A 20,765-nucleotide genomic window follows, 5' to 3' on the forward strand; every position below is an offset into this window, starting at 1 on the left:
TCCAAGCCATCTTCCCCCGAACATGTTCTGCAAACTCTGAAGGACAAAAGCACAAACTCTAACCTAATGGATGAGCTACAGCTGCAGCACAGACAACATGATTAGATTCTCCTCATACTTAATTCCTTTATCAAAAAGCAGCGATATTCCACTAAAACAAAACGCTTGTACCTGCAGTGTTTCAACAGAGGTGGGCTGCTCTTATCACCCTCACTGAATAGGACTGGGGCCCATAATGTAATAGCCTAGCAGTGTGCTCATAAATCACTTGAAGAGGCTGTATGCCACATGCACTGACACTCCCAATCCGCCAACCTGTGTCTTTATTAAAGAGCATATTATACTGAAAGCCGCCTTTTTTCTTCAGTTGCCCTGCTATAAACGCCTCAGCTCATTTTTAAGCAAACAAGGATACAAATACTTTCCTCTGCAGGCACAAATATGTTTCTCTGAGCTTTAATATACACAAAACTGTCTGTGTGTGTTCGTGCGTTTGTAACAGAGAGTGGCTTTGTTTTTACATCTTGTCACCATTCCTTTTCACAATTGCATCAATTGTCTCCCTCCCACAGTAAGTGAGGCATCAGTTTGGAAGTATGAATGTCTATTCATATCTGATTTGCCTTAGTGAAACTCAGTGTTATTGGCTAAATAGTGTACACAGTGTGTGTTTGTTGTCTGCTTTGTTGGTGTGTTATTTGTTTTATCTCGCCATCCTTTCATTAACTTTGACAGCTAAATGGGAAAAATCTCAAAAGTATGTGAGCTGACAAAGAAATAATAACGTGAGATAAAGCCCCGTATAGTCCTATACGTTGACAGAGAGAAAACTCTGATCCTTTGTGGGAGTTTTTTCCTATCTCAAAGTACTACTGTACTTGTCTACTTTCAGATGCAATCAATTTGCTTCTGAAGATCTCCATCCTACAGGACCCTGTGAAGTTAAACCTTCAAATGAACATTTTCTTCATGCTTTACTCAAAAACCTGAAGACAAGCGTGTCGTTCTGGTGACAGTATTTCATATTTTTTTTCTTTTTTGTTAAATTTACTGCCTGCTATTTTAACAACAGCTGTCAAGGAGCCTTTGAGGAAGGCAACGAATGGGCAAATGTTCCTTGAGATGCTCGAGAAGTCTGATATGTGCATTTATGGGTCCTGCAAACCTCACACAGATCATTATGGGAGACTCCAAAAAGTGTGCGTGTGTGTCCTTTTTTTAAAAAATTTCTTTGATGCAGTACCACCCTGTGACATTGTTACTGTATTGTCAAGTGTTGTGATTTATTAAAACCTAAAGAACTTTGAAGCATCAATTCAACAGGATTACATACAAAACACACACATACTAAAAACAGCCTTTTGTTATATGTGCTTTGCAAAATAAAAATAAGGAATAAAGGAAAATCAGCAACTAAGTTACATAGAGTCATTCGGCAAGACTTCAAACATGTTACAGCAGAGGGTTGGTGCGACAGGGTGAGATGGAGGCAAATGATTTACTGTGACCCCTAAAAGTAGAAGCTGAGACAGCAAGACGTCAAGTTCATTACAGGTCAGTGTTTGCATAAAATGTGCCCATTAGATTCAGTTAGTGGTTTTAATAATGACCGTTATTGTCATGTACCTTTGCTCATTTCAGCCTAAAGAAAGCTACTCATCAACTTGGGGGTTTTTGGACATAATACACACAAGTGATGAGCAAGCCTTATTGAAGGAATCCAAGATGTCAAGTCTCTGCCTGCTCTGAGAGCTATGTGATTATTTGTGCCAACTAAATGTGTCTAAGATTCTGCCGGCTGCCACAGTGCTTCCAACCAAAATCATGCAAATTGAGAACAGGAAAAACACTAAATCTTTCTCCCACTCATTTCTCGCAAACAAGACGCATCCCTTGGTAAACACCGGCAGCAGAGCACATTCTGCAGCGAAAGCCTTGCTGCTGAGAGACAGAAGTGTAAACAGCTCTCAAACTCTCAGAATAGAAGTTGTTACACTCTAGAAATGAAATACTGAGGAGGTGGATTTAACAAAGGCATGAGTTATTCTTTGGAGGTTTTTCTTTGCAGCCTCCTGTGGCTGTAGTATGACCGGCGTCCCGCACGGTCTCCGAGGACTGCATGTACCCGTAAAGGTAGATCTGTCTGTGCGTGAGCATAATTAGTCTGAAAACTGTCCCAACTCAGGTGTTTCCCTACAGACCTTACATGCAGCTGTGTTCTAATGTGTGTCACCAGCAATCTTACACATTTACTGTTCATGAATAAAGGCAAACCTACATGACTACAATCCATGCCATTTACATGCTGTAGCTGTCATCAGCATTGCTGGAATGGAAGAAAACAGCCAATTTTGATACAACTACCTGACCAAAAAATGTAACTGATTATTCAGGAGGACTCTTCATTAATGAAGCTGGTCCATTGTGCACCCAGATTGTTTCTACTGCAAACTGTATTCATGATCCAACGCTTGCATTCAGTTTTTTTTTTTTTACTGATATTTTAGAACTCATAAATGGGCAAAGGACAACTTTTACTGTATTCTACATTATTTACATGAATATTGCATCCTTTGTTATTATAGTTCTCTACACATGCTTGGTTATATTTACTGGAAGATAACTGCAGCACCCAGCTTGGTTCTGGAGCACCGTATGGTTAGAAAATAAATAAATCAGACGAGCAGCGATTTCAAATAGGCCCACATGCAGCTCATCCTTCCCCTCTTCTTTAACTGCTTCAGTCTCACTTGTTGCTGAACCAGACATCATTTCAAAAACTGGTCAGTAGAAAGTGTGTGTGTGTGTGTGTGGGGAGGGGTGTGTGTGTTAGATAGCTGGGATTCAAAAACACACATTTTGCATCTTGACAATGCAGATCAAATAGTCTCACAGCAGCTGAGGCTTAGCCGCTGTTTATCATCCTTCCTAATGTGGAACGTGCAACACGAACAGTGAAGGGGAGCGAGGCAGACAGGTAATCCAGGATTACAACGGCGACATGTCATTTCTGTGGACGTTGTTATTCCTGTTCAATCGTCTTTTGCGTGAAATGCAGGGTTCAACCCCATCTGTCTGCTCCAAACTCTCCTCTGGCACCCATCAATGGCGCACCGTGGACCAGCATAGACGACGAGATAATGAGCTCCCGTTGCCTTGTCAACGCCACCCCCCCTCCCCGACAGACAATCTTAAGCTCACATTTGCCAGTTTCCGGGTTTTCAGAGCTCTTCAGCAAACAAGGTATCTAGATAGTAAATTACATTTCATATTGTTTTAAAATCTTTACAACAGGCAACCACAGACTGACGTTATTCTAACTAGTCTGCAGTTTACTGGAGAGAGTGTTTTTCTTATGAGCTGTTGCGTTTACTAAATCCTAAAACAAGAGAGCATTTCAGGGTCTCACAGAATCTCAGTGTGACAGCCTCGGAAAAAAAAAAAGATAATGTTTTTTATGTCTGAGGCACCATATAGACATTAGCTGTCCTGTACTTGGCCTATATGACTCACTGAATCCAATTACCGATTTTATTTCAGGGTTCAGATAAAGTGATGTTCTGCCCTGAGGGTTTTTTTGTTTTTTGGGTGCATTATTTTCTTAAAATTGCCTTGCACTGAACCTTCAAATGGGACGCTTCATCTTTGTGAGAATTACAGACTCGTGTTAAATAGCCTTCACACCAAAATCATGGACATAAAGGGCCAATCTTTTCCCTTCTTTTTCCTGTTTTCTACATCATTCAATTCCCTTTTCTGCTCCGTCCCCACTCGCCTCTGTTCTATCATTCCTATTATTTGCTGTGCAGTGTCCGCATTCATTTACCAAATGTGATGCCATCTAAACGATTTCAGCAAAGACCTTTGGAAGCCACACCCTAAAAACATGCTTCTAATAAAGTTTTGATACATGTACACTGTACGAACATATTAACCACTGAATCATAGGCTATGAAGCATGGCTGCAAATATGTTTCTGCTACCACAGCTCAACTGGAGCTGCTTTTCTGTCAGAATCACAACCTTATCTCTCCATTCCAGCTGTTATCTGTTTGTTTTTCGTTTCTACAAGTGCCAGTTTCACGTTGATCACGCAAATGTTACAAACGTCTACGTGATCAATGCAACACGGTGCCACCACAGCCAAATTTATCAGCACAATTCTTTCATTACTGTCGTCTTTCTTCTGGGAGCCCCCCCCCCCCAAATTAAATAAATCACACAGCACATACCCGGTTTCAGTCACACGATTCACACGAAGATTATTTTAAAAGGACCAGCCTGGATGAAAAACAACCAAATATAATTTATAATTATTTAAAAGTACTCCAGTGAGTAGAAAATATTTTATTCTTGTCTATAATAAAGTCCACATGAATTAGCAGTTGGGAGTCATCGCTGTGCAGCGACTGCAGACTGAAAAATTAAGACTTTTTAAACATGTTTGTAAAATCCTGTGCAGAACTAATCTGTTTATTAGTGGCAATTACATCCTGCAAACTTGAAGATGTAATTATGTTTGACAGGAGATCAAGTAGGCAAATATACAACTTTATCTTGGTTTTGTTGATGGGAGAAGCATGAGATAACACCTGCTTCAATGATATACTTTTAATATTAACATTGTTAAATAATAACATTCTTGTTACTACATAACATTTTAGTGCATGTTTTGCTTATTTGCATATCTTTGTTATTTGCCTTTTACTCGGCAAAAAGGCGTCACTGTTCACACACTAAATTTGTTTATTTTTGCACCTCCGTACAAGCCACAGTGAAAGGTCTGTGCAAGGAGAGGTTTATTATCATTATTTTAAAAAGTTACCAATGATTGCAGTGTTTTCACCTTATAATCAATCCCATCCTAAAGAGACTTTGATTTGAGGTTACACTGATGGCTGAAGTGTTTGCAGCCAAAGTGTTTCAGATCAGAGGAAACTAGAAAACAGAAAATAATTACTTACTTGATGCCCTTTTGCTGTTTCCCAAACCTGAGTGAAGTCACAGAATAAAATGCAAAGTAATTTTAGCCCAAAGGTTTATCCACATGAGGTTTCTTCATGGTTTTACTTTAAGGCGCCTCTTTCTCCCCCATCAACAACCGGATGGCTGGTTTGAGGAACACTTTGACCAGATTCCTCGTGTTATCTCTGCAAGTGCATCATTGCACTTCCTGTAGAGTGACATTCTCTCCCCACCTGTACGTCATTGTGGGGTTTAAACACAACACTGTTACGTTCCAAAACACTCAGGCTCTGTCTGCCAAGATAAGACAGCTACCTTCAACCACAACATCAGACACTTCATCACCAGTTTTGTTTATAGCTTTGCTGTACTCGTATTACAAAATAATACCGATTCCTTCCTCATCTACAGCAAACATTTTTACTGTTCTGCTCCATTTTGCATCCAAACTGCCACTTCTTACAATCATTTAAAATAGAGATGTCTAGACCTATTTTTCAGTCCCCATCTATGCAATTTTCTCCAAATCCTTTAATAATATAAGGTAGATTATTTTTAGACTGCATTAATCCACATTTTTACTTCTCTCTGCCTTTAAAAAGAAAACAAATTGCAAAATAAAGCCCTTCAGTATATTCAGTGTCATTTTACAGTAATTGCAGAACAGTTCTGGCACAGTGTTTATACAAGCCAATTCCCCCCATTCCCCACCCCTCATCTGCCCTCCTTCCCAAGTGACTCTTTATTGCTGTTTGAACAAAAAAAAAAAAGATCTTTCCTTTACAAAAGCAGCTGCTAAAACAAAAAACGGAAGAAAAACAGCACTTGCTGATGTCTACCACACATTTTCTTCTTTGTGGAGTGCAGTCAAAGGCAGAAATGCTAACCTCTCACCTGGTTTTGTAATGGAGGCTCCAAAAAAAATAAAGCTGTTTTGCATAACATGCGCAGTGAAAATCGAAACGCTTCCAAACTGGCACATTCGGCAAAAGAAGAAGAGATGTTCAGCTGTTCAAAAGGAGAGCACCCAGAAAAAAAAAAAAATGCTTGGAACAATTTTGTCTTTACCGATACTTTAATTCAACACATGCACAAGTCTTATAAGCTGTTCTTTATTTTGTTCAGATTTTCTGAATCATGACATCAATGCTTACACATTGTAAGTAAATACATAATGCCAGCCCAAGGCCTTCTTTTCAACTCGAGTGTCATGACAGGTAAGTGAAAAGATGGCCTTCGTGTTTCTTTTGGGGGGGGGGGGGGGGGGGGGGTGTTCATTAATGGCTGAAACTCAGCTCTATGTCAACATACTGGCTGGTAGTGGCAAAGGCCAGAAGGGACATGAGGTGGTACTCACACCCACCGCTGTGCCGTGGCCTGGCGCAGGCCTGTGCTTTAGAAGGGAGACTCATAGAAACCAGCGGGGCTTGGCTGGGCTTCACTCCTGCCTCGGTCTGCTAATGGCTTTCCAAGTTTGGTGCTGCCATTTGTCATTTGACTGATGTCTGCGCCATGTGGATCAACCTCTTTCAATCGTCCGTCTCTTCACCATCAGAGGAAAAGTACAGTGCCCCGGCATGTTGGACCAGAGCAGCGTGGCTCTGCTGCCACAATCAAGCTCACATACTAAAAAAAAAAAAAAACACCTGAAGCTTCAAACTTGCAGGTAGGGTAGGGTGTGTACTGAGCATCATGAGGATAAGGGAATAGATTTGCTGCAGCAGAAAAGAAGACAAAACAAAATGGAAAAAAAAAACTTGGCATTCTCATCTTGTACATAATAGAAGAGCATCAGACACAGCCAAAAACCACAGAAAGCAAGACAGGCTATTGAGATAGGTTGTTCCTATTCCTGGAACATTTTCAGTAGTCTATGAAAAGAAAAAAAAAAAAAATGGGGGTCTGCATCTCCCCTCTTACTTCATTAAGCGATTCTTATTGAAGCCTTGCAAGCAGGATCCAAACAGGAAACATTAAGTCTCTGGAGAATAGAGAGAAAGTACAGCAATTCTGTCTGTGTGAAAGAGTGAAAAGACTGAGTGAATGAGGTGTGGCGAGTGAATATAAAGCAGTTAGAATGCAGGGAGGAAAAGGAATAAAACATAGTTAGGGAGCAACAGTGTGAAGGGAAAAGCTAAAAGAGGTTGCAGTGCCCCAGGTGAGCCCTGTGGTGGGTCATTTCACAGCCCTGTAGGCTGACTAACACTGACAGGTCAGCTGGAAGACTCACCGCCAAGAGAAACCCACAACGGAAAGCAACGCGCTCAGGGCTGCACCTCACACGATTTCACACATAAAAACAGTACATGCAAACACACACCTCCCCGTCTCCACCGCAAAATAATTTCCTTTTCAATCTGCCACACAATAACCTAGCCACTGTTTACTGACCTTTACCATAGAACTATTCACCAGGCAATCACTTCTTTGGCTCAAGGCACAGAAATACGGCTCCTACCGCTCTGCCACTCAGTGCTGTAAATCCACAAATGTACAACCAGCTTCAATACCCGCGTTCAGAGTTCAGGAAGTGTGTCTTCCTGACAGCGACGATGATTGGATCATCAAAGGAGACAACTCAATATTATAACCACCATTAGCACAGTAACAAATCAATTAAAAGAAATTATAGCACTAAAGGCCTGTGTTCACATGAGTGCCTGAGAGGCATATGGTTACACAGTCTGTACGCACAACACTATACTTGATGGTCTCAGTCTTGCGCAAGCTGCTGTCATCCAGCAGGCATGTTAGCTTTAAAATTTCAAATTAAGATGCCCTTAAGCAAGAGAATTGTAAATAAAAGCATCCAAGAGAAAGAGGTGAAACCTGTCCCTGCTGACCAAAAACACTATTTCATAGATACATTTTTTTTTTAATGCCCCCTGATTTTGATCAAACGCTGAAGTTGAGTAAATACCAAAAACATCATTCTAATAATTTTTTTTTTTTTAATAGTGAGTTACAAATGTTTTTAGTGCCACTGAACTTCATCCTTTATTTCCTCTTTTTGTCAATCATTTTTGTAGTGTTACAATCTAAATACAGACTGATTGGATACAATTCAGACAAAAGATGCAAATCACATTTGGGAAGTTTAATTAAAAACAAAAAAAAAACCCAAAGATTTAACAGCTCGATCACCAAAATCTGTCGTCACTGATGTAACTTTTCCTTTATTCACTGTGTTGCCATCATAACCGGAATGAAAAAGCAACATTCTGCTCTCCACAGGTGAGATAAGGTTGAGTGAAAATAAACGTAAAATTAATCTCAAACTGACAGGGAGCAATTTTAACACTCACTGGTTTAATTCTTTTGAGACTTTTGCTGTTTGTTTCAAGGAGATTCGAAAGCTCTTCGGCCTTCTCATGCATGAAAATTAGAGGCGGTGAGGCGGCTGCGGCGGATCCATCGAGGAGGCAACCTCCTGCAGCCGAATGAATGTCAGTGACAGTGCGAGTCCTATTTGGCTGACAAGCAGCGGGGAAGCAGGTGGGCAGGCTGAGGCTTATCTGCCAAAACAGCCGGGGTTACACCACACCTCCTGCCACAATAACTGCCACGACTCAACGACTACACGCAGAGAGAATGAGAGGGTAGCAACGTGAAGGAAGAGATGTGAGAAAAGGGAGGTAGAGATACAGTAGGTTCTGGGAGGAGATTAGCAGCAAAGGACAAAAAAAAAAAAAAAGAATCATTTGATCCACTGGGATATAAGAAAGCGTCGTTTGTAGCGAAAGCAAGAGAATACCAGACGGAGCAGCACTGAGGAATGGTATAATTGACATATGTGTGGGTACTGATATTAGTGATTTAGAAAACAATTTAAAGGAAAAAAAAAACCACATTTTATTGAGCTGAGGCACTTAAACGGGCTCCTCAAACACAAGGACATTAAAGACTAATCTAGATATTACCACAAGAAAATCCCAAATAACACCGGATCCTTCATCACAACAGAAAACACTGAGAACAAATAAAAGAAAAATAACCAAAAACTTCGCCTTTTGCTTTCTCTGCCTGTGACCTGGGATTGACTTTGCTCACTCATGTGTGCTCCACATAAACCCGTCTGCTGTTCTAATCTCAGAGGCTGGCTGACTATGCTGCAACACGCTGTCACTCCACCGGGGGCATTGCACCTTTCCCAAAATCATCTCCAGGGTTTCTTAAGTGTTGACTAAGCAGCTCCAGGCTCACTGTCAGAGAGCTCTGCTGGGGGTTTTGCGAGGATGTGTGAATGTGAGATACCAGGTGTCACTTTAATTGAGACCTTGATACTGCCGTCTGAGCGAAACTGAAAAATCGCAGAGCAGATAAGGCAATGTTATACCTGTGTAAGGACAGCTGATTACACAGTGGGATTATTTTGAATGAAGCTCAAAACGAGGACTTTATCCACCTAAATATTTCATTACGGCACCCAAGTCACGTCCCTTTTAACACAGAGGGTGAAAAGCATTATCTAAACAGAAAAAGAGGGTTCATCTGTGTGCTGCATAGAAAGAGACTGTATGTCTTTCTGTGGCGTAAAAACATTACACGGTTTCCCATTCTGATTGATGAAAGTGCCATGTCTGCAAGCACCTCTTTTACATAGTGAAGAGCCTCCCCTGCAGCCCACCATTTATCATCTGACAGTGGGATGGCTGTATTCATCTTAATGCATTACAGACCCAAACAGGTCCCAGGTCACACACTGCTGCCATGAATCCCCGCGTCTGATTCTAAATGAGGAGGAGAGATGAGATGGCCGGGGAGTTTTTGGTGGGTGCACAAAGATAGCGGGAGAACAATACTGTCACTTTAATGTTTGTCTCACCTACTAACACTACCTGCATTGTGACAGGCCATCAATAAAGCTGTCCTAAGAGGAGAGAATGCTTTACCAATTCTTTATAGGGTAAATCCACCCTAAAACACATCATCACTGTGACAAACACGTATACTGTTGGCAGGATACTTTGTACGCCTAAGCAAACTTTCCTCTAAACTGGGTTCAGCATTAAAAGGCTGCATCAGTTTTATACATAAAAACACTGAAGCTCCTTTGTGCTTGTAAGATGCAATTTTCTACAGGAACTGAATTTATCCATCACCTACTGCCAACCTGACGCATATTGTAACTCAATGTCCCAGCAGAATGAAGAGTACATTAGATATTTTTTTTCCTGAAGTCTTCCAGTGACTACTTCATCATCTAGTTTAGGTAGGTGGAACTGCGAAGCAGAATCGACAGCCATTATCATACCCACCGCTTATGTTGCCAACCTGTTTATTGTTAACTCTAACTAGACTGTTTCCACTGATATCATGCATGTTGTGAACCCCAGCAAGCTTGAGTGACACAAAGAAATAAAAAGGAAAGCTTTTACGGCTCTAATCGTCTAATCTGAAATGGTGGCCATCATAACAAACAAAAATATTGTGTAGTCTGAGCTCAGCATGGACGTCCCACTAAGTAACGACAGTGAAGCAGCATGTTCAATGCTGAATGGACGTAGTCACCATTATACACCCTACTGTGACAAGTCAGAATGTTGGTGTGAAAAAAGGCCCAAGTATCAAAAACATGGCGCCACAGTGCCATTTTGCCCCCATGACATTTGTGACCAGAGAACAGAGAGAGGGCATTGTGGGGGTAGAGAACCGTGAACGAGCACAGCTTTTCCCTCCCGATCCTCTGCTGCCGCTGCTGAAGTTTGACCATATCAAACATTTTTGCTGCTGGATGCAGAGCAGGCCACTGTGTAATGTGGTGAGAGCCGTGCAGAATAAATGGCAGCTGCTGCCGTTGTCACGTCTCACTCTGAAAGCGCCCAAAGTCAAAATTCTCACACAGTAAATTAAAAGCACAATAATGCAAAGCAGTCACAAAGAGATTGGAGTCAAGAGCACAATCATGATTAATTATACCCCCAAACATAACAAACACGCCTTTAGGCTGTTTACATTTACTCACCATGACTAAAAGCACCTTGATTTAAATCAGTTTATGCTCATTCTTTATGGTTGTTGCATCACAAGAGTAAATTAAATCCCTATGTTTGTGTGTGTGTGTGTGTGTGTGTGTGTGTGTGTGTGTGTGTCATATATATACACACACACACACACACACACACACACACACACACACACACACACACACACACACACACACACAATATTGCCAAAAGTATTCACTCACCGATCCAAATCATTGAATTCAGGTGTTCCAATCACTTCCATGGCCACAGGTGTATAAAACCAAGCACCTCGGCATGCAGACTGCTTCTACAAATATTTGTGAAAGAATGGCTCGCTCTCAGGAGCTCAGTGAATTCCAGCGTGATACCGTGACAGGATGTCACCTGTGCAACAAGTCCAGTTTTCCGCAGTGAACTGTTAGTAGTAATATAACAAAGTGGAAATGACTGGGAACAACAGCAACTCGGCCACAGAGTGGTAGGCCACGTAAAATCACAGAGCGGGGTCAGTGGATGCTGGGGTGCATAGTGCACAGAGGCTGTCAGCTTTCTGCAGAGTCAATTGCAGACCTCCAAACTTCACGTGGCCTTCAGATTATATCAAGAACAGTGTGTAGAGAGCTTCCTGGAATGGGTTTGCACTTTCAAGCAGCTGCATCCAAGCTTTTCATCACCAAGCACAATGCAAAGCGTTGGATGAAGCGGTAAAGCACGCCGCCACTGGATTTTAGACTAATGGAGATGTCTTCTCTGGAGTGACGAGTCACGCTTCTCTGTCTGGCAATCCGATGGATGAGTCTGGGTTTGGTGGTTGCCACGAGAACGGTACCTGTCTGACTGCATTATGCCAAGTGTAAAGTTTGGTGGAGGGGGGATTATGGCGCGGAGGTGTTTGTCAGGAGTTGGGCTCGGCCCCTTAGTTCCAGTGAAAGGAACTCTTAATGCTTCAGCATACCAAGACATTTGGGACACTTTCATTCTCCCAACTCTGTGAGAACAGTTTGGGGATGGCCCCTTCCTGTTCCAACATGACTGCACAGCAGTGCACAAAGCAAGGTCCAAAAAGACATGGATGAGTGAGTTTGCTGTGGAAGAGCTTGACTGGCCTGCACAGAGTCCTGACCTCAACCCAACAGAACACCTCTGGGATGAATTAGAGTGGAGACTGTGAGCCAGGCCTCCTCGTCTAACATCAGTGTCTGACCTCACAAATGCGCTTCTGGAAGATTGATCAAATATTTTCATAAACACACTCCTAAACCTTGTGGAAAGCCTTCCCAGAAGAGTTGAAGCTGTTATAGCTGCAAAGGGTGGGCCGGAATCATATTAAATCCTATGGATTAGGAATGGGATGTCACTCAATTTCATATGCATGTGAAGGCAGATGTGTTGTGTATATATCAATAAATGAAGACACTGAATATCAGACTGGGATGGCATCCAGCAATGTGAAAGCATTTGATTTTTCTGTAGGTGAGTCACTGGCAACTTCACAATCCTGTCTTGGCTTCCATTGCTACATTCAAATCTTATGAAGGAATTCTTAAGTTGAAGAGCCTTAAAGAAGACAGTGAAACCAGTAATTAGAGCATGAATTCAAGGTCAAAACACTATGCAATAAACCTTCCTTGCTGTGATGTGGACCTTGAATTCAAGACACTTCCTGTCACACAATGCCAAACTTCTAATCAAAGCTAGTCACATGCAAGTGCAGCGGTCTATGGAAAATTAAAAACAAGGAGTGACATGAAAGTAGCTTGAGCAAAATTAATTCCATCAAGGAAAACTTTAACATTCCTTCACTTTGAGTTTTGCATCACTTTCCGAAGTATACACAGGATAAACAGTATTCAGTGAGCTTAAACGTTTCAGACACATCTGAGCCCTACACAATACTTATAAAACACAGGATGTCAACATGTCCAAGATGTGGGGAATCAAGCAGAAATTGTTGCTCTAAAAGGAGTACACTTATGTTAACAATTTTTACAGGACAAGAAAGTGACCACGATGAGTAGAATTAAATTAACTCGGTGCTCGCCAACAGGACGTTACAGCCCGTGGCTGTTACCTATGTTACTGAATTACAAGGGCACTAAAGCAAAGTGTTTGCCTCAGCAAGTCAGCAGATACTTTATTTTCTTGCTTTGCCTGCTCTTCTTGGCAAATGGGAGAGTAAGGGTGTAATTGGCATGCAAGCTTCAGCTGGGCTGTTAGATGAGCCAGGTCCCAAGCTCGGGCACAAAGCACAACGGCTCTGCTGTGCCCACAAAATTAGTTTAAAGCTGTGATTCAGCAACAGGCTGAGACCTGTACAGTGCCACTGGTGCCATCCATCATGGCAAATCCATTTCTCTGGCAGGACAAGTGAGCCAAACCAACACCCCCTCGCCTCTCACAAAGCACAGCATAGCAGCAGGTAGAAAGAAATTCAAAATATAAGGGTTCTGATGGTGAAGGGTTTTCAACAAAGAGGTGAAGCTATTGTTAAGGTTTTACAAGTAACCGATGACAAGAAAAGATAGGATGGTTTTCCATCAGTTTTTTCCAGTTTTTCTGACTACAATCAATATAAAATTAATTATTTAGCAGATAATGATTTAATCAAGCTTTGGTATGAACATAAGGCACAACAAGAATTGCTGCAACCGATAATCCTGTCAATACTGTTGTAGTCACATCTGAAACATCAACAGTTGGCAATATTTCTAGAATTAACTGATATAACCGCCATCAAAACACAAGCGCGGTTAGATCATTATTGACTCACCAACGTCCAACTATGTGAATGAGTCACAGCGACACTGGATGAAGACAATGGCTGGGATAAGAGGATGGAGTTGAGGAAGGTGGGGGGTGCCAGATGATCGAATCTTCTCATTAACTTTCCCCAGGCCTGCGGAGAGATAGAAAAAAAGGAGGGGAGGGAGGGAGAGGAGGAGGTAGGGAGGATTGGTTTAATGAAGACTCCTGCCGTGAGAGTTCGTCTGCCTATGGTGCGGCCCTGTGAATAAGCCTGGCAGACAGATGGGCTGAGGAATTGATCAGTGGAGACAGTCCACAGAGACCTGCACAGACTCAGAGGCTGTGTTTTAGTTGAGGTGGAGTACACAATCAAGGATATCAAAGACAATGAAATGTCACTGGAATTTACTACCAGTGGGAGAAAACTCTACAGTTAGAGGCACAAATGCACAGAGGAATACAATCTAAATTGGAGTTTGATTTGAACCGACAGCAGAGACGGGGCCGTAAACTTCAAAACCAAACCACTCGTGCTTATTATTTATTAGACTGGCATGTCTTGAAGAATGAAACAGAGGACTGAGGAATCAGTCCTTGAAAGATCTCCTCAGACTGCTGATTCTGAGGCTATTTGGTATCTTGGCCCTTTGTCTCCCTGTTGTCCTTCTGAGACCTGTCCCACTTTCAGCCCAGGCTCTGTGTGGCATCTATCTTTCACGCGAGTGACAACGCCACCCCCCCCCAACCCTGCACTGCCGCTCTTATTTTCATCGTCTATTGTTCCAGCCTGGCACAGCAAGTCCTGCAATTCTATCATCTCCACAAGCTCAATACTCGCCTGCACTGCTGGTAAGTAGCCAAACAGTGAGGTGATGAATAAATCCCAATAAAGCACATACACATGTGCTAAAACCAGGAGGCGGCCTATTTATTTGGTGTATTTTTGGTTAATCTGAAAAATTCTGAAGTAGATTCTGTGCACAGCTTCATGATATTTTATTTGGTTAAGGGGCACACACACCACCGCTTGTGGTAATTCTGGGTGTATCACACTTTTCCACACAAAGGTTCTGAACAGAGCACAATGTGTCAAGCTTTTTATAATATTTCTAATTTACTTCATTCAGACCCTTGTGCTGCTTTGACAAGCAAATTTCCCCAGCGTGGGATTAATAAAGTCCATTTCTATATCCATCTCTGAACACTTCCAGTATTTTATGCAAAAAAGGATAACATGTTAGCATTAAGTTAAATGTTAAAGTGTAGCACCTGTACCAACACCAAACACACAAATAAATCAATCAGTAAATAAATGAAAATGCACTGATCCAATCTGCTGTCTGAAATTTTCTGTCAGTTCTGTGCCCCCCCACCCTGCATACACAGCTCCTTATTGACACATGCTAAATGTTTTGAGCTCCTTCTGGAAAGCAGTGATGAGCAGTGAGTAATTTTATTTCTTTTTTGTTAATTCAGTTGCTTTGATAATTAACATCATCACATCAAATTAGAACTAAATACAAACAAAAATGTTTAAGATGAAATGTCATGAAAGGTTATTTAAAATCGTAAACTACCTCTGTGGTGATATCTACTGTGGGACAGAAGTACGTCATTAAATCCCAGATTCCTTTCTAATCATAAACTGTAGAGAAATGCATATAAATGATGGTCATAGCAACCAGGTCTAAACAGTAAAGCCAAGTGCTTTAAACCTCTAATTCTTTCTAGTGGCCAGCAGGGGGCGACTCTTCAACTTGCAAAACACAGAAGTCTAATGTTTGTCTAAAAAAATGGCACTGGCATAAAGAAAAAATAAAATTGTGTTTCTTGCATACTTACATATTTATATATGCAAAGTTTTTCTGTATTTGACAAATCGCTAGCATATGAGTGTACAGGATCCTCAGTTTGGTCCACCGCTCACTTGTCAGCTTTAAGCATCGTCACAGTTGCTACGTCCAGCTTTTATATACAGTCTCGGTGAATCAACCTACAATCAGCGTACGCAGTAATCAGCTTACTGATTTAAGCCCAATTTATTTGGTCATTTCAGAGAGGAATTCTTTGCTAAACCCGTTCTAAAAAAAATGGCAGCTTGGAAATTATAGCGGATGTTCTTAGGCTGAAGTTGACCATTTATTTTACAGTTGCTTTGGGATCTTTAACCAATCTGTTTACCGCTTTAAACCCATTTGATTTGGTCATTTCAGACGGGAATTCAATGCTAAAACCTGTTCTTTAAAAAAAAAAAAAAAAAAAAAAAAAACTATTCATGGTGGAAGCACAACTAGCAAAAAGAAACATCCAAAGACACCACCACTTTGATATATTAAAAAACAAAACAAACAAAAAAAAAACTAAACATTTAATTGAAAAATGTCTCATTAAAAAAACAAAAAAAAAAAACAAAAAAAACCCTTTATTTTACAGTTCCTGCACTGCTTGCTGGGATATGCTTTCCGACACTTTTGACATTTGTCACAAGACTGACCTGACAGAGAAAGTTCACTGGGCACAACAGATTCTTGTAGTTAGATCTGCAGTGCCCCCGAGGGCTCCAACACCTCCAACGATTCAGACCTTACATTGTCACCATGGTTACTACTGCCTGACACCTCTGGCAATGGCAAATAGACTGACCACAGTGGAACATTTGAGACGACATTGGCAGAGCCCGTGTGCATCGTCACACAATAAAGACCTCAGGGCATGAGGGAACACAGAGCCAGTTACACTTAGAGAAAGCAAAGAACTTCATGGACAAACACGACTGAGGGTGAAAAAGGGGGACGGCACTGGCAGGGTGTCCATCTCCAGCTGGCATATCGTGGAATGTTAATTAGGCCTGCAATAACAAGACACCACCCTCTTAAATGTCACATCCTCGTGAGGAGAGCAGGGGATGGCGAACTTCTGTCAGGCAAAGGGTGTCATGCTTTGTTTGCTTTTTCAGCATAGATTTCTCTCCTGTTGCCTCTACCCCGAGCATTTTCTCTTAGCATTCTCCTGCTCCTGCCCTTCTCTTGTGCTGGTTCTCTGTGACGAATGGCTTCATTTCAGATTGAGCTTTTTTTTGTTGTTGCCTCCTTTTTGTTGTTGTTGTTGTTGTTGTTCTTTCAGCTGGAATAGATTCCAATCAGTGCAGTTGTTCAGAAATAAGCCTCATCTAACTGAAGATAATATAAAGTGCAAATGTACTTCACACTAATGCAGAAATTGTGAGACACACACACTCTGATGAAGGTGTTTTAGGCTGCTGAGGCGCTTACACAAAAAAGGTCTTGATAAGAGAGCTCAGGGGCCAGGAGAGGAGTGTAAACAAATATCATGGTGGTTTGTAATGAGACGTGACACAGTGAGAATACTGTGGCCTTTCAAATGGCAGGCCTCGTTATCAGCCTGGTTTCATAGCCTCAGAGCAACAAAGACTCTGATAATGGGGCATCAGTAATGAAGGGTTGGACAGAAGACCTGCTGAAGCTTAATATGAGAGGTTGCTGAACCACTGAGCTAATGTAAGAGTGACACTTTACACTGTGTGTGCGGTTTTAACCATTGACATTTAAGTCTGTGGTTTCCCCGCTCAATCAGTTACTATATTTACTGGTACAGCAGCCTACAGGTTTTTAAGCTAGCTATGCCCTTGTCCTACATACACATCTTCCCTGGAGGCCAAAACAGAACAGCTCAGTCTCCTTAATTAAATTCCCATTGATTGATAAGGTAAAGAAATAGTGGATTGATTTTGAGAAACACCATATAAATGGCTGAATTATCACCAACAATTTCTACTACTGTACCACTACTACTTTTTTTTTTTTTTTTTTTTTAATATCTTATTTTTGGGGTATTTTAGCCTTTTTCCAGCAAAACAGTGCAGAGAGTAGACGGGAAAGTTGGGAGAGAACGAAGGAGAAGGGGAATGACATGCAGGTGATGGGGCTGCAGCAAACTCGAGCCCAGGCCCCTGCAGAAAGGATTCTAGCCTTCGGTATATGGGTCAGCAACTGAAACAGCTAGAGTGGCACCCTGCTATGACCATTTTACATTAGGAACTTCTCACTTTTATTGAAGTCAACTGGACCTCGATAGTAATAAGGGATTATCCCTAAAGGAGACCAAACCATCCCTTATCCTTCCCCATCATTATTCTCCCACCACACAGCACACACCACACAGGTGCACTGCTCACACACAACTCCCAAAAAGTTCTGGGTACATATACATAAAAACCGAAAGCAATGATTTGAAAATCTCAGACCCACTGTTTATTCACAATAGACAGAGAAAAGGTACCATTTAAAGAAACAAGAGACCTGTTGGCTTATAGAGCTAAACTTTCTCATGTTTTACTTGTACAGTGTGTGATTTATGGGAATGGAAAGTAATTTGGCTGTAGGTCACCCATCATTGAGATGATATTCATTTTTTTACTAATTTCAAAAATTTGCCTTGTGGGGCAAAACACGCTCGTTAATAATTATGTGACCTTGACCTTTGACCTTCACCACTAGGAGTTGATCTCTGGATAATGTCTTGATATGGAGAATAATCATGCAAGGTTTCATCAAAATCCTTCAAATGATTTCTTAGATTTAATCATAAGACCTTGACTCCAGTTTGGTAAGTGTGGGCCAAATGGTTCTCGAGTTATTGAGCGGATGCTTCAATGGACACCTGCCAGCCGGCCCACCGTGGATGATCACATAAAACGTCCCATCTTTCGACGAGCATATAAAAACTGAAACTCTGTTCACAACATTCTGTAGACCTTTGCCCAGTGAAAACTCATACCAGGTTTCAGAAGAGTTGGGCAACAAAATAAGGTTATCTTGAATTTGATGGCAGCAATATATTTAAAAAAAGAAAGAAAAAAAGTTGTGATAGGGCCATGTTTACCCCTGTGTAACATCTCGTCTTCTTCCAGTCCGCAAACATCTGAATGGAGAAGAGCGGTTTCCGGTCTTTTGAGAGAAGAATGTCTCGTTCTCTGATACCGGATTCTAGCTGCTCAACAGCCCCAAATCTTCTGTGTCATATTTTTTGTTTCATGATGCGCCAAATTTTTTCAGTTGGTGAAAAGTCTGCACTGCAGGCAGGCTAGTTCAGCTCCTGGAGTCTTCTACTATGAACCCATGCTGTTGTTATAGATGCAATGTATGGCTGAGCCTTCTCTGAAAGAGACGCTGTCCTGATGGATGCATATTTTGCTCTAAAACCCATATATACACCTTTCAGCGCTGATGACACCTTTCCAGATGTTCAAGTTGCACAGTCACTAATGCACACCCACAACATCAGAAATGCAGACCACTGAAATGAGAACAGATAACAAGCCTGGTGGTGCCTCTCCCATTTAGTCCAGAGGATGCCGCATCCACATTTTCCAAAAAGAATTTCAAATCTAACCACGGAACAGTTTTCCACTTTGCCTCAGTCCATTTTAGATGAGCTTCAGTCCAATGAAGACGGTGGCGTTTCTGGATCATTTTCACACATGGCTTCTTCTTAGCATGACAGAGCTTCAACCTGCATTTCCAGATGGCGTAGCAAACTTTGTATTTACAGACAATGATTTCTGGAAGTGTTCCTGAGTCCATGCAGTGATTTCTATGACAGAATCATGCCTGTTATTAATGCAGTGTCACCTGAGGGCCCGAAGATCCCGGGCATCCAATACTGATTTTCAGCCTTGTTGCTTGCACAAAGATTTCCCCAGATTCCTTTTGGTGATATTATGCACTGTAGAAAATTATATTTATGATGGGTGCAAGCTGCCTTGTGTGTTGGTGTATAGCAGGCAACTCTTATGTGTATTAGTATTACAAGAAACTGGTATATGTAAATCAGGATTTAACAATGTTAGCAGCTACAATCCTCCAACTGCAGCTGAATTTAAAGTGTTTCAGAGTATCAGAATTATTGAACTACAGTAGTGCAGTTGGATGATTATTTCAGCTACTCGTGAACAGTCCATAATGAGGCTGTCATGTGACAAAATCAGAAATATTTGTTAGTGCTTTAAGTCCCCATTTCAGTTTCTGGTTGTGTATTACCACAGTCTGACTATTTTTGATGATACATAATTTATATAATGCCTGAAAAACGACCTAAAGTTACAATTCAATATTATGCAATATATAAATTACTTGAAGTCATACCTGCCTCCCTCACAATCCAACTAAAATTAATCACATGTGGCAAGTAAATTGGAAAATGAATCCCTCCTGCTGAGGTGAGAACTGATTTACAACAGGGATTAAGGAGGCTTTGTCTTGACAGTTCAATGATAATGAAAACTGAAAGTTGTTTTTTTTTTTTTTTTTTTTTGGGGGGGGGGGGGGGGGGGGGGGGGCAGAAATGAGTGGGAAAGAGAAGAGTTTAAATCTTTGAATGACTTCCTAAGTGAAGGAAAGACACCGGAGCAGCTAAAGGAATGTGGTAGGAGGCGTTGTTGAGCAACAGGGTTTCCTCACTTTTCTCTTTCAGTAAAAAATAAATAAATTCTTTTCCATTCTCCAGCTGGGTGCTGAGGGAGAGTGAAAGGAGAATGGAATAAGTCTTACGAAGCAGAGAGGAAAAAAAAAAAGAAAAACCTGTCCAGGGTCTAAGGAGTTGAATGGTTTACACGCTGGCTGCCAGCTTACATTTCGTCTTAGTGTCACAATTTGTTGGGGAGCATCACGGATGCTCTAAAAAGAGCGGGCTCTCTCCCAAAGCCTTCCTGGCGGCTGAAGAGTTGCTAAACGTCACTCCCGATCATTCAGCTACCAGAGAGAGGAGAGAGTGAAAACAGAGGAGCAAAAAGGAGAAAATGTAAGGAGGAAATAGAGAAAGTGACAGGAATTGACAAAGGGAGAGAGGGTTGATGTGGAATAACAAAAAACCCCCAAAAAAGTACCAAAGGAAAAAAAAAAAAAAAAAGTTGAAAAGGAGATAGAAAGTGGAGAACACACACACACAAACACACTTACACACACTTATGCATGCTAATCCTTGTCTCCAACCAATGTGAGAAAGGGCTGAAGCTTGGAATCATCAAGGGATTGGACACATTTGCTATCCAAGCAAAGCACAAATAAC

General features: G+C 41.4%; 1 protein-coding gene across 3 annotated transcripts in view; it reads right to left on the minus strand.

Annotated features, from left to right (window-relative positions):
- The window catches only part of sema6cb (semaphorin 6Cb), a 132,182-nt gene that overhangs the window by 92,908 nt on the left and 18,509 nt on the right, over positions 1-20,765 (minus strand). For all 3 annotated transcript variants that reach the window (XM_030749726.1, XM_030749727.1, XM_030749725.1), the window contains exon 2: positions 13,705-13,830. The gene's annotated coding sequence lies outside the window, so the exon portion shown is untranslated. The remainder of the gene's footprint in view (positions 1-13,704; positions 13,831-20,765) is intronic.

This window comes from Archocentrus centrarchus, chromosome 16 (genome assembly GCF_007364275.1).
Source record: "Archocentrus centrarchus isolate MPI-CPG fArcCen1 chromosome 16, fArcCen1, whole genome shotgun sequence".
In the NCBI taxonomy this organism is placed as follows: Eukaryota; Metazoa; Chordata; class Actinopteri; order Cichliformes; family Cichlidae; genus Archocentrus; species Archocentrus centrarchus.